Below are 15498 nucleotides of genomic sequence, written 5' to 3'. Positions count from 1 at the left end.
TACATCGCAGCTACTCCCGAGCTTTTTTTATTATTATTATTTTGTAACAGGGTTTCACTAGTTATGGAGTGCCCTGCTAAATTGCTGAGGCTGTCTGTGAACCTACAGTCTTCCCGTCTCATCCTCCCAAGTATTGGGATTATAGCCATGGACCAGCACACCTAGTATGATTTTCTATCTTCGTTTTCCTTTTCCACTCAGAGTTTTCTTTCCTTATTATTCACAGTTTAAATACCACCTCATTATTGTTGTCACTCTAATCAGACCAGACAAATGAGTGAGCTCTGCCATCGTCCTCATTTTATATGTACTGGAGGCACTGGTGCCCTCGTAGCATTCAGTCGAGTATTGCTATTAATTGCATGAATTCCTTCCTCTACCAATTGTAAAAATATCAGCTCAAGAGGTGGAAATTGTTGAAATTTCCAACAACTGGAATTGTTGGAAGAGACTGGATATTCCTAGAAGGGAAGTTCTGGGGTCTTGGGGGAATAATATAATTTGTAGAAGGTCAGGCTATATTGAGACAGTCATGAGTAAATCAGAAGGCTATGCCTAGGGTTTAGGATGTATGTATCACTTCAAAGTTTATTATGGGCCATAATAAACTCCTATATGTATATACCAGTTGGATCCAGTAAGCCAGCTGTATAATTCATTTAGATACTTCTTTCACTGGAGTTTTTATGGCAAAGGAGAACTAAGAGATGTAATTAAAGCAAACTTCTGGCAATAATGATAATGGCAAAAATGATCATAGCATGCTGCAGTAGGGAAAGGAAGAGAGAGGGGAGTGGTCGCTTAGGACTGACTTGAGTGACTATTCTTTGCAAAGGGTCTAGTCCCAGGAGAGCAAGTTTAGAGGCCTTAAGTTTTGATTATTTTTTTCTGTTATCGATTGGTTCCAGAGTTATTTGTAGATTAATTTATGTGATTTTTTCTCCTACTGAGGACATTTACTACTAGAGAATTAGTAAATTCTACTAAAAATGGAAATATTTTGAACAATTAAACCTTGAGTGTGTTTGGATATGTGATTTAATTTATAGGAAAGATTCCATAGACATGTTTGCCTTTGTTTTAGAGAACTGAATGCCATAAAAAAGCAGAACCATCTTATCTAAGTTCTTTTCTTCGGTAAGGTTGGGATTGCCATATCATAGAGGTAGAGTGCCATCAGAATCCAAATGGTTCAACTGCTACTGGATGTTGGGATGTTTTGCAAGATGGGTTGGAATAGTATTTGTGGTGTGGTCTGGATCATTTGAGTTGTATCAAAAATTCTTTTCTGTATATGTGGGGGTCTGTGCAGCATCAGCTAGAATGCTTTGAGCTTGTCAGATTTAATTTAGTGGGCAAAATTCCAACTTCCTTAACCTCCAGAGAATTGTGCCTTATGTACTTTTGATTACATTATTCATTTTCCTGAAGCTAATACCCCACTTCAATAATAAAGGCAATTTCCAAATTTCTGTCTTATTATTTAATCCTGCTGCTCTCTGATGCAATGATTTCCTTCCATTACATTTCTAAGATTTCCACTTAACATGTCAAATTTGTCAGAACTCTTAGTGCTCGTTTTTTGCACTTCCATTAAAATACAGATTTTTAGAACTATAAATTATTGTGGACAGTTAAGAGATCAGTTTTAGGAGGTGTTTCAATGGAGAGAACATAGCACTAATGGTATGAAAATAATGCTACCTTCTTACACAAACCCTGGAACATAGTGAACACCTGATAAATCCTTGTTGGGTAAATATGAGCACAGTATGCACATGTCTGTGTGTGTGTGTGTGTGTGTGTGTGTGTGTGTGTGTGTGTGGTCCCGGGGATTGAATCCAGGACAATTCTACCTCCAAGCTTTACCCCGCCCCCTTTGTTTGTTTGTTTGGGTTTACTAGGTTTCTTAGAGTTTGCCAAGTTTCCGAATCTGTCCTTGAACCTGTGATCCTCCTGTATTAGTCTCCCAAGTACTCGCATTACAGATACGTGCCACAAATACGTGTATTTGTATTGCAAATACAGTATGTGATTTTTTAAATGACACTTTATAGCAAGTACTTTAGTATATGTGTGTCAAAAGGAATATGTTGTGAGAGAGTATGAACGAGTACTTTATATTTTGTTTAAAAGGTCATGATTTTTGACGAAAGTATACTTGAAGCCCATGTTTTTGAACATCTCTGTTTTATTTAGGTCTTTCTTTTTTTTCCTGAAAAAACAAGCTGTTTTACCATACAGCTTGGTAATGTGTGGAAGTGAATTGTCTTCTATCACTTCCTCCCTCTAACCACAGCATGACACTCCATTTTGCTTCAATTTTTTTTTGTATTGGATAAACTTGGAGAATAATAAAATACAACCTTCTTTCTAGAGATACTCTCTGAAGAGAAGTTTTAACAGTAACTAGGCTGCCGTTTGTTCACAGATTCAATAATATATTGCCCATAACCTTAATATATTTGTAAGATCCTACAGAAGAAGAAGAAAAAGGGGAAAAAAAGCCCATTTTAAGCTCTGGTGGGAGTTTAGTGTAACTCTGTAGAAAACAAATCTGAAAAGGCTTTGAAGAAACCAACTCATAATATTTTAAAGATAACTGCAAGTCCTTGCAAAGGTATCATACTACGTCTCATTATGTGAAGCAAAATACAAAGATTGTCTAAAACATACAAAAGGGAATTGTCCACATTCTGGGATATGAATATGGTCGTAATGAATTATTTCCAGTGGCTAATTGCTGTTCAGAATTTGAAGAGGTTCTCTGCTAAAAAGATCCAGTCCAGAGGGACTTCGTTTTAACCTGCAAAAAAACAGTGATGAGGTGCTTCAGCTAATTTTCTGAATGCATCCCTCTTCTCTAGCAATGTTAAGCAGGTCTGGAGGGGGCTTTTATATATAATATACTTTTATTTAATATAATATACTTTTATTTAGCATTTAAAATTTCTCTTATATCTTTGTCCCACATTTGAATTTGCTGTAAAAAAACTAGTTGGTAATGGGAAGTCTATAAAATAAAAAGATTTCTTCTAAAATATCCAAATCCTTTTGCTTATAAGTATAAAGACACTTTCCTGTACCCTAGAACGTGGGAGGCTCAGACATGAGGATTGCCGGTTCAAGAACAGCCTCAGCAATGTTGAGGCTTTCAGTAACCTAGTGAGACACTGTTTCCAAACAAACAAACAAATAAACAAACAAAAATAAATAAATAAAAAGGACCAGAGGGTGTAGCTTAGAGGTAGAATGCTTTGGGGTTCAATCACCAATACTACAATCAAAGAAAAAAAGAGTGAACACTGTTAAAATGTCAGGGGTGTTTTGGAACTCTGGTTCTTGTGTTTTTGTTTTTACCTCATTCATTTGGCACTATGTTAATCTATTTTACTAGATTAGAAGGGCATTAGTTGAGACCTCTTAAGTTGATATCAGTATATAAAATCACTAAGTTTTTTATTGAGAAAATTCATATCTACCTACTATTCAAGTTAGCAAACTAGGTAAATTGAGTCACAAGATTTCTACATTTATTGTTTTTTTCCACACACCTCAACTTTTTAAGCACTGGATATGTGTGTGTGTGTGTGTGTGTGTGTGTGTGTGTGTGTATGACTAAAGTTTAAATTTATAGAAAAGTTACAAAGATAGCACATACAATCCTTTTATATTCCTCATTCCTATATATGGTATATTTATCAAAACTAAGAAAACCATTTCTTATTATGTTACTATTTATTCAACTGCAGACTTTACTCAGCTTTTGTTCATCTTCTCCACCTGGGTCTCTTTTCCTCGTCTGTTTTTCCATCCCGGGCACCATGCCGTGTTTAGTCATCAGGTCTCCTCCCTCCCCTCTGGTTTTTGACAGTTTCTCACTCTTCCCTTGTGTTTTGCAGTCTTGAGCAGTACTGTTCAGTAATTTGGCTTGGATTTTTTGGAAGCAATTAGACTACTTCTGAGGTGCCTGTCCCTTCTCTTGGCCTCATCAGGTCTATAGTGTCAACAAGACTCTCCTTGGCAAGGTTAATCGTGTTCATTGAGACAGGGTAGTGCTCACCATGACTCCATTGTAAAGTTGTCTTTCCAATCCTTTCCACACTCTATTTCTTCCAGATTTCTTTTTTTTTTTGCTTGCTTTTATTAGTGCATTGTAATTATGCATCATACTGAAGTGTTAGGAATGTGCATGTACACATTTGGTGTTTCTGGATCACACCTCACCATACATGTCATTGAGATTGAGAATGTAATTTTCTACCATTTTTATGTCTTCTTCACCCAAATTTCCTCTGTTATTCCATTGGTATCTCTAATCCTTTATAAGAGGTCTTTTTGTTTTTCCAACTCTCTTCCATATATGAAAGAAAATATGTAACTATTCACTTTCTGAGTGCTTAATTCCACTTACATAACATTTTCCAGTTCCATCCATTTTTTTCTACAAATGACATATGTGTTTATTTTCTTTTTTATGGCCTCTTCACTCTACTCATTGGAGACAAATCTTTAAACCCTGCCTACTCTAAAGACTTCCACAACAATTGTAAACAACTCAGAAATTATATGGAAAAAGTTCCTTGTTATTTGCATTCAAAAGAATATTTAACACTACCTACCCTTTCTTCTATGTTTCTATATTCAATCCACTGTGCTAAATATGATATATCAATTGCTTCTTTTAATACTATAAGACTACAAGACAGAGATTATCATTTTGTTTTGTAGGTGTAAAGACTGAATCAGAGATTAAGTGACATGACCGAGGTCACATAGAACAAGGGCATGAATCCAGGTGTGTTGGGTGTTAGTTAGAGCACTTTTGCATTAGACTCTACTGCTTTCTTGATGGACATCCTAAACCTTACCAAATATTCACATACCCCGCTTCCTTTGTTCCAAAGGTGCATGCTTGGGCAGGCATTTTATACTAAAAAGGTACATATAACTTGAAAATTCAACCTTCCTAGATACTGTAGAGATGCTTTGCTATGACGATGTTATCTATTTAGGTATAAAATAGATGTAAGGTTTAAGGATGGCATAGTGAGCATGTATACTCAGGTACATGAATATTAAATTAAAGAGGTTGAGCTCCTCTGGAAGTTAAATTTCTTTGGTGATGGACTATTTTTGGTAAAGCTTAAGAAAGTTAATGGCAATGAGAGATGTAGAAGAAAGGAGATCCCTCTTCACAAAGCCAATGAACTTCCGCCTGTTGGGCGCGCTAACACATGATCATTGGAATGATCTGGTGCCACAGGTTTTAAGTAATCGAAAAAGCAAGTGTAATTCCTGACTGCTTTTTTAATTAAAGTGAAAGCATTTTATATAAATTTAAAAATATTTCTGGAGGTGATTACAGGTGACCTAATTATAAAGGAACAAGGCTGAAGATTTTTGTTTAGAGATTCTTATTGTGTTTTGAAATGCCCAATTTCTCTTCTCTAATTGGTGGTGTATATGTATGTATGTGTGTTATGGCTGTTTTTGCTTTTAGGTTCATCCTTAAATTCCTCTTTATTCTATCATGCTTTATATGTCCAATCATTACCGAGTTTCCTCAATGTAAACTAACTCTCAATTATACCTTCCCTTCTACAACCCTTGTGCATTAGTGTAGGTCATAGTCTGATCAGTTTGCCATCTGGTCCTCCTATTTCTACTTCCTTTCTCCTATGAAAAATGTCTTTATCATGTGAAATTGATGATTAAAAATCCCAGCATCTCCTTCTTATATGCAGAATTGATAATAAAAAATATACATATAAGTTTGCTTCCAATGGTCCCCAATCCTAGGCAATGTTTTCTTGAATATTATAACTATATTAAACCTACTTTCATTCAAATAAAGTTCTGTGGTTTTATTTTACTATGGCTTTTCATGTGTGTTTTCCTTGTGGCAAATGGCCTATTTCTTTATTCAATATATATGCCAAAGAAATTCAAAGCATGCCACACCAAAATATGCCATTCTGGCATAAGGATTACTTTGAGCTAAAGGCACATTAAAGAAATGCATAAAGGGCATTTTAATGTCCCTTTTCCTAAAATCAAGGGATTAAAAAACTCCCAAGTGAAAAAAAAAGTCCTTCCTAAACCATAAAAAATAAAAATTTTTGATGGGGTGTCATAGTCAAGACAATTCTGTACAGATTTTTTTTTTTTTCCAGTACTGGGGATAAAACCCAGGAGCGTTCTACCTCAGAGCTACACCCCCAGCCCTATTTTTTTATTTTTTATTTTGAAACAAGGTCTCATTGAGTTGCAAAATGCCTCACTAAGTAGCTGAGGCTGTCTGCTAACAGTGATCCTCCTGTCTCAGCCTCCCAAATGATGGAATTACAAGCGTGCACCACCATGCCATGTATACAGTTCGATGAGATAATTCTTATCTTCCTTTAACCTTCAGCTACAGCTTACTTTTTTATAGTTGTCAGTCTTTGTTCAAGAAAATATAAAAACATTCAGGTTCTACTAATTCTTTGCATCTTTCCCTCCTGAAGAGGATTCCCATGTCATGTAAAACTTATGTAAATTCACCTGCTTTACCTCTGTTAATCTGTCTTATGTAAAAATTACTTCTCAGGCCCAGCCAGAGTCCATAAAAAAGAAGTGAGGTTTTACTTATCCTACAATGCTGGTGGGTTTAAGTGACCAAATTTCTTCTTTTAACCCAACTGAAGTTTAGTGTCCTTTGGCTCATCACTATAAAGTGTATTTAGGTTGCAGTACCTTTATACTACATTGTAAACATCTGTAGGTATTTATTCCATACTTTTCTGTAAACTTCCCGATTCCAAGAATCATGAAATATTTTATTTATATTCACAGTTTTCATGACTGTCCTGCTCAAGTGAAGTAAAAGTTTGATCAATATTAATTTGAAACAAATAACATTTTGCAATGGCTGCATCTTAATTGATTGTGTAAATCTGGTCAAAATAGTCTAGATTCTTTGTCATATAAGAGACAAAGAAAGTAAATGGTTGTAAAGAAGAGGGAGGAAAAATTTAGAAACCTTAGGAATCAGGTGGTTTATGTAGCATGTAGAAAAATAATATAGTCTAGAATTGGTATAGCAAGTGAGATCAAGTCCAGTCAGTTGGCTGTGTTTGGGGCTATGTGTGAGAAGGATTGTGAGTCCAGGGCTGGATTCAGAGGGAAAGAGAGAGATGCCTTTGATTTTCACACTGCCGTGGGCACAGGAAAAAGGAGAAGCAGCACCTGAACTTTGGGGATGTAACCTTGCACCTGGAGCAGCGGTTTGCAGGTTGTTTTGTTGTTGGACATGTAGTTAAATGGGAATAGTGTTGGGCCAAAGCATAAAGAGGTAGTTTTTAGGCTACCTGTTTTCTTGTATCATAGATTCTCCTAATTGATCATGACAATCAGATTGAAGCTTGCTGATTTTCACCAATGATTCTCAGCCAGGGGACCAAGATTGCTGAAGGGCAAAGGAGTCAGTGCAAGAGAACCTTCACCCATGAGGCACAACAAACCTAGTGTTTAGTTAAAAGAAAGCCATGCAACTCTAAGTCTAGTAATTTTGAGGTGTCTATATTAGCTGTTGTGAATCTTAATGAAAACAAAGTTTATCTAGATAATTTACTAAATGCATGGCAGCTTCTTGTTATTCATTATAGGCTTTCTCTGTCAGTAAATAGTAAAATATGATTGTGTTAAAAGAAAAGCTTTAGACTTAGGGAGCTTGAGCAAAGAATGAGTCATGAATTAGGCAGCTCTCAGAATCAGGAGAGGTTCAGAGATTTGCACTCAACAACACCAGCAGGCAGTATTTAGAAATGGATAATGGAAGCCTGATGTTTTTGAGCATGCCAGTAATCCCAATAATTGGGAGGCCGAGACAGGATTTCAAGTTCAAGGCTAGCCTCAGCAACTTATTGAAACTCTCAGCAACCTCGTGAGACTCTTTCAAAATAAAACAAAATTTTAAAAAGTAGCTTGAAGATAGAATATCTCAGGGGTCAATCCCCAGTATCATTCAAACACATGCATACACAAACACATACACACACACACGCGCGCGCGTGCGCACACACACACACACACACACACACACACACACACACACAATGTACAGACATAGCTCAATTATAGTTTGGCATTTGCTTTGACCCAACTGGCAGCTTGTGATTGAAGTCTGGTGACTTTGATTTCTTGAGATGCAGCTATTCATTATAAGAAGAGACTTTATTTATTTATTTTTTGGTGGTCCTGAGAATGAAACCCAGGGGTATTCTACCTCTGAGCTACACCCCCATCCCTATTTTTTATTATTTATCTTAAAACAGGGGCTCACTAAGTTGCAGAGGGTCTTACTAAGTAGTTGAGGCTGGCCGTGAACCTGCAATCCTCCTGTTTCAGCCTCCTAAGTACTAGGATTACAAATATGCACCACCAAGTCTGGCTACAAGAACAGACTTTTAAGTTAGGCTACAGTTTGTTTGCATACCAAGTTAGGTTGAAGTTTCATATGTAGAAATTCAAGATACAGAGACAGCTTTCAGCCAAATTTAATTCAACAGTTCCTATCCTCTAGGAGTATTTAATTTTATTTTTTATTTATTTATTTTTTGCAGTAATGAGGATGGAACCCAGGGGCATTCTACCTCCGACCTATATCCCCAGCTCTATTTTTTTAATTCTTTTTTTCTTTCTTTTATTTTAGGAAAGAATGAGTTTTGGATATTTATTGTCCTTTAAGTTTACATAAGTTAGTTTTTAATAATGACTGTGTCTAACAACTAACTTGCAACAAAATTCCTGAACACTGACTATGGGGCTCTCCTGAGTAGGACAAGCCAGCTCTCCACACCACTGCCCCCAAGTCTCTTGGTGGCCTCAGGACCAGCGCATCCTCTTCTGATCCTGGTCAAAGGAGACACTTCGGAGGTGCTGCCTGCTATTGAATCATCTTATGGAATGTTGGGGAGAAGCAAGGAAAGGAACCACTACTCAGTACTTAAGTCTTTCTCCTTTGTGTACTACACAGAGGCCCAGAAGTCAGGTGTCAAAGGACCATAGAGGGAAAGAGAAGAGGGCAAGACCCCTCTCCCCAAAGATGGAAAGGCTTCAATGCAGGGGCAGGAGCTGAGGGAGATGCCACTGCCCCTCGCCCTCGCCTCTCATCCCTCAGCTCGAGGAAAGCACACTGAGCAGAGTAGCACAGAAGTCTATTGGTCTAAGCAGCTCATCCGTGGCAGGCTCAGGCAGAGATGTTCTCTATCTGCCCTGGCTCCCACCTTCCCTCTCCTGGGGAGCTCATGGCTTGCCTGAGAGAGGAGTGCCCTGGCCAGGGGTGACCAGACAGAGCCAGGGGGAAATATACAGGAGTAGGAACTGAAAAGGGCTCAAAGTGATACAGAAAATGCAGGGTTACTAGGCCACCCACATGAAATGTCCATCGAGGCAGAGGGAGGCTGTTACTCCACACGAGGCTCCTCTCCCCTCGCCAGGATGAGAGTGGTCAGGAGAAATCCTCCCCTAGCCTACTGTGCCCTTCGTGCCATCAGCATCTCCCGGATGCTGTCCTCAGCTTCTTTAACACGTGGCTCCAGGTAGGGCTTTTTCTCTAGTTCTTTAATTTTTTCTTCTGCTAACTTCTGTTTCTCTAACAGCTGTTTGTGAATTATCTCCTTGGATTGAAGAATAAACATTCTTCCTACACCTTCTTATATGTTAGTCTCATCCACCCAAGTCATTATCACTGTATTTGTCAGATGCACATGCTTTTTGGTTCTGTTTAGCTGTTCAGTCTGTGTATCTGCAAGCTTCACCTTCTGTTGAGTGTCAATAACTTTGGCTTGAAGCTCTGTGAAGGCCTTCTTCAACTCCAGATCCCCGGGGGGCGCCATCTTGGTGTATTCTTTTGAAAGGGGGTCTCATTGAGTTGCAGAGGGCCTCACTAAGGAGCTGAGGCTGGCTGTGAACTGAGATTCTCCTGTCTCAGCCTCCCAAATGCTGGGATTACAAGCATGCACCACCAAGCCCGGCTGTAATTTTATTTTATTTTATTTTTATTTATTCTGGGGGTAGAATCCAGGAACTTTCTGCCTCTGAGCTACACCCCAAGCCCTATTTTATTTATTCTTTATTTTGAAACAGGGTCTCACTGAGTTAAAAAGGGCCTCAATAAGTAGTAGCTGAGACTAGCTGCGAACCACGATCCTCCTGTCTTAGCCTCCCAAATGCAGGGATTCCAAGCGTGCACCACCACACCCGGCTATAATTTTATTTTTTTTTCATGGTCAAGTGATAGGTGAGAAAATAGATTAGAGTACAGAAATGACATAGAGTATCCTGAGTTTAAATGGGTAGTAGAATGTTTTAGGGAGGCTTAGTTTCTATAGCAACATGTAGTCATGACCGTTTTGCCCTATCAGTTTTAAATGATTATCAAGTACATATCATTATGATTTATTGTCATGAAAACACACATAGAAAAAAAATTCAGTTACTGAGATTAATGTAAATTCATGGCCAATGCTTTTCATTCATTGTTGAGATACACATACTTTAGACATTTTAACTCCCCTAAAGTTGATATGCAATTTGCAGTTGGTGGCAACTTATGATTGAGATATAATTTCTATTTATTTCACATGTCTAGACTTAGTTGTTGATGGTGGTGGTATGGCACCACTGCAGTACTCAGGCAGTTCACTAAACCAACCACGGGAAACCATTTGTAGGGGAATGAGATTCTTACATGTTATCAGAAAACTGTTAATATCTTCTGGTGAGATGAAGAAAACATCAATAGCAAAACCAGCAGTGTTGGTATTAGAAGCTTCCAGACAACAATGGAACTCTCTTTAAGAAAAGCTACTTCTAATCGCTATATGAGTTTGCATTCCCACCACCCATGTATAAAAGTTCCCTTTCTCAACATCCATGCCAGCATTTGCTATTTTTTTAAATTATCCATTCTAATTGGCATAGGTGATATCTTATTGTGGCTCCTTTTTGTGTGTGTGGTACTGGGGATTGAGCCCAAGGGCATTCTACCTCTGAGCTACTGTTTTATTATCTTATTTATTTTTTATTTTTAAATTTTTTTATTGATACACTGTAGTCATACATCTTAATGGGATAAAAGATGGTGGAGACATACACGCACACATCACCCAATTAGCCCTTACCCAGTTCCCTCCTCATTCCCTCCCCACCCCTCCTTCCCATGCTTGGCTGTGACTGACTTTGATATGTTTGTTTAAGTACATGGTGTGCTTTAGAGAGTTTCCCTCTTCCCCCCTCCCATCCCCTCAGTTAGGCTGCCTTATTTGTTCCTCTGTAGAATCTCCTTTTTCATCTAGAGATCCTCCTGTTACCCATTTCTCCTTAGCTTTTGCATATTAGGGAAAGCATCTGATTTCTTCTTTTTTGTGACTAATTTCACTTAGCATAATGTCCTTCAGTGCCATCGATTTCCCTGTAAATGATGTAATTGTGTTTTTCTTTATGGCTGAGTAAAATTCCATTGTGAACATATCCCACATTTTTTTTAAAATATGAAACAGGTCTCACTAAGTTGCTGAGGGCCTCACCAAGTTGCTGAGGCTGGCTTCGAATTTGTGATCCTCATGTCTCAGCCTCCCAAGTACTGGGATTACAGGTGTGTGCCAACATACCTGCCTTCATTATGGTTTTGATTTACATTTACCTGATATATGAGAACGTTGAGAATTTATAATACATTATATTCTGGATTCTCTAATTAATATATGATATTTAATATATATTAAAAGGTTAACATATGAAATATATTTGTTTGGGACTTTTGTTATTGTCATAGTTCATGTTTTTTTTGGGGGGGGTGGTACTGGGGATGGAACTCAGGGGCCTTCTACCTCCAGGCTATACTCCCAGACCTATTTTATATTTTATTTGGAAACAGGGTCTCTTAAGCCAGCTGAGGCTGGCTTCGAACCTGCATGATCCTCCTGTCTCAGCCTCCCAAGCGTGGGGTTGCAAGCGTATGCCACCATGCGCGGCCATAGGTATTTTTTGTTTGCTTTTTTTTTTTTTTTTTGGTGGTACTGGGGTTCCTGGAAGCCCTTCTACCTCTGGGATACACTCCCATGGGATACACTCCCAGACCTATTTTTTTTACTTTTTATGTGGAAACAGGGTCTCTTAAGCCAGCAGGGCTGGCTCCGAACCAGCGCGATCCTCCTGTCTCAGCCTCCCAAGTGCGGGGATTACAAGCGTGCGCCACCATGCCTGGCACTTTTTTCTATCATGTGGGTTGAGTCCCTTTTATATTCTGGATATTAGCCATTTGTCCAACACATGATTTACTGTCCTCCTCCCCTTTCGTATGTTGTCTTTTGACTGCATGTGCTGCGTCCTTTGCTGTGCAGAAGCTTTTTAGTTCAACTCAACCCCACTTTTCTAGCTTTGCTGTTATTGCCTGTGTTTTTTATTGTGCCTTATCAAAAAAGCAAAACAGAGTAAAACCCTGCCCAGGAGAATGTCATGGAGTTTCTTGTATGGTTTCTTCTTATGGAAACAATTTTAAGTCTTCTCAAAAAACTGAATAAAGCTAACTTGTGATCCAGTAATATCATTATTGGTAATGAAATAAGTATGTCTAAGAGGAATCTCTATTCCAAGTTTATTGTTCACCATCACGATAGCCAAGATATGGAGCCAACTTAAGAGAGTCCCTGAAGAGGTGATTGGATGAAGAAAACATAGAGTGTGTACATAATAAAACAGCACTTATCTGTTAAAAATTAATATTATTTGTAGCAAGATGGATGGATCCAGAGAACATTGCCTTAACTGAAAATAGGCCAAGCACAAAGACAAGTATTTCACGATCTCGCTCAGACGTAGAATCCAAAGAAGCTGAACTCATAGACGTGTAGAGCAGGACACTCACCAGGGGCTGGGGAGAAGGAGGTGGTTGGCAGAGAGGGGACGGACAGATTAGTTAATAGGTACAGAGGTACCGTTAGATAGCAGGAAATTCTGAGGTTCTACTGCAACACAGTAGGGTGACCAGAGTTAATACTGAATTAGGTATTTCAAACTAGCTAGAAGAGAATATTCTGAATGTTTTCACAAAAAGAAATAATACATTTAGGAGGTGATAGATATGTTAAATAAGCATTAAAATCTTGGGAATATAATACATCTAGAGTATCTCTGAGTCATTAAGAAAATACCAAATTAGGTTTAAATAAAGGATAATTGTATTTTGTTGCTTTGAAAATGATGGGTCTCTACAATTCAGACAATTTTGCTACTGAAACAACCATTCTGCAAACTGGTAGCTTAAAGAACTTTTATTGTGTTTAAATTCAGAGCACTAGAAATGACATGCCATATAGTTTTAATTATGTATAAGTGAAAATATATTAAGTTAGATCTTTTACAAAAAAGACTTCTAATAATTTAAATTTATTTATTTATTATTTTATTTTATTTTACTTTACTCTATTATTTTGGTGGTACTTGGGGTGGGACCCAGGGGCTTTCTACCTCTGGACTATATTCCCAGACCTATTTTATATTTTACTTGGAAACAGGGTATGACTAAGTTGCTGGGAGCCTCACTAAGCAGCTGTGGCTGGCTTCGAACCTGTGCCATCCTCCTGTCTCTGCCTCCCAAGCAGGGGGCGTGGGAGGGATTACAAGTGTGCACCACCGGGCCCGGCATTTATTGGTGCATTATAGTCTCACATCATGATGTAGTTCATAGTGACGGTGTTGTATATTAAGAGTTGTAATCTGATACCCCATTTTGTTATAAGAAAAATCGGAGTTCTCTGATCTGAATCACATTCTTTGGGTTACTAAGTGTTTTTTAAAATTCCCATTTTAAGAACAAAGATAATCATCATAATACTGCAGATAATATTTTAAAAGATCCATACTTAGTAAATTGGGAAAGATGGACAAAGGCAAACATTTTATTTTTTATGTTTTGTAGTACTGGGGATGGAACCCAGGGGTGTTCTACCTCTGAGCTATCCCCCCAGCCCTATTTTGAAACAGGGTCTCACTGAGTTGCAAAGGGCCTCACAAAGTAGCTGAGGCTGTCTGTGAACTACGATCCTCCTGTCTCAGCCTTCCAAATGCTGAGATTACAAGAGTGTGCCACTACATTTTAAACAAAACAGAAGTAGCATATTTTTAATTAAAAATTTAATTTAAAAAAAGAGTGGCCAAACATTTTAAACAAAACAGAAGTAGCATATTTTTAATTAAAAGTATTTGGATCTTTGTTCTTGCTTATAAAAATGTGTCTATCTCTAGAGGTTAAATAAAATAAATTTTAAGAAGTTATTTTTTTTGTAATCTTTCCTTCATGGACTATTTACATGTAGTTTGAAATATTCAATACAAAATAAATTCTTGGCTTTCATAAAAATAAAGTATGGATATTTAAAAATTATTTTCATTATTTTAAAGCATTATTTAAAATATTTCATTACTTTAATCTTCTTTGAATGATAAGATTAAATACTCATTTATCTATAAACCACATCATTAAAAATTTCTTTTAACATATTATTAGAAAAATAAATTAGGTAAGTAAGAATATTTATTTTTAATTTAATTAATTAATTTATTTATTTTGGTGATACTGGGGTTCCTCGAAGCCCTTCTACCTCTGGCTACACTCCCACGGGCTACACTCCCAGACCTATTTTTATACTTTTTTATGTGGAAACAGGGTTTCTTAAGCCAGCGTGGCTGGCTTCGAACCTGCGCGATCCTCCTGTCTCTGCCTCCCAAGCGCGGGGATTACAAGCGTGCGCCACCACGCCCGGCAAGTAAGAACATTTAAAAGGAGGGGTTTTGGTGTTCTTAACTCTTTTTGGAGCAATATTTGTTTTTGCAATCATGTTCTAATTTAATTATAGCATACAAGCTATAAAACAGACAAGTTCAGGTTTTGAACACTCAGGATTATTATGATTTACAAGTACCTGCCTTTTGCAAAACAGTTTTGTTAACCTCAAAATTTGTAAAATGTTCTTATGATGCAAATCTGTGTTTTAATTGTGGTAATCATGTTGGAAATCATGGGCAGTTTTCCCTGATTTCTTAATGCAATTATGGAGAATTATCATTGATCCGTTCATCAAACTTGTACTGAGTGATTGTCAAGCTCTTGGGACTACTCATGGTGCCCAAAATACAAAGAAGAATAAGAGACAGCTTCTCTGGCTTGAAAGAATGTATTTATTAGTAGGAGAATAGATCTGCAAATAAATAATTATGATGTAGGACTTTTTATTATAGAGACAAATATTAGGTTCTTCAGGCCACAGAAAAAGAAATGTATGTGTGCATGTGGGGGGAGAATTTAAGAACCATTTCAGAGAGCGGTGAAATAGGAGAAGACATGAAGGAATCTACAGGGACATGGAATTACTTAGAGACAACAGGTCCTTAGCTGTGGCTGAGGGTGGGTAGAGGTCCTGCGAAAGTGGTGGGAGATGAGGCTAGAAAAAT

At 37.6% G+C, this 15498-nt stretch overlaps 1 pseudogene across 1 annotated transcript; it reads right to left on the bottom strand.

Moving 5' to 3' along the window:
• Positions 1 to 9515: 9515 nt before the first annotated feature.
• On the bottom strand, positions 9516 to 9881 carry LOC308273516 (prefoldin subunit 1-like; annotated as a pseudogene). Its single transcript has one exon. The product of its transcript is annotated as a prefoldin subunit 1-like (transcript).
• Between the last annotated feature and the right edge of the window lie 5617 nt (positions 9882 to 15498).

Source organism: Muscardinus avellanarius (genome assembly GCF_963383645.1).
Source record: "Muscardinus avellanarius genome assembly, chromosome: 14".
NCBI lineage: Eukaryota > Metazoa > Chordata > Mammalia > Rodentia > Gliridae > Muscardinus > Muscardinus avellanarius.
Note: the sequence above shows the minus strand (reverse complement) of the source record. Positions and strands in the feature narration are given on the sequence as shown.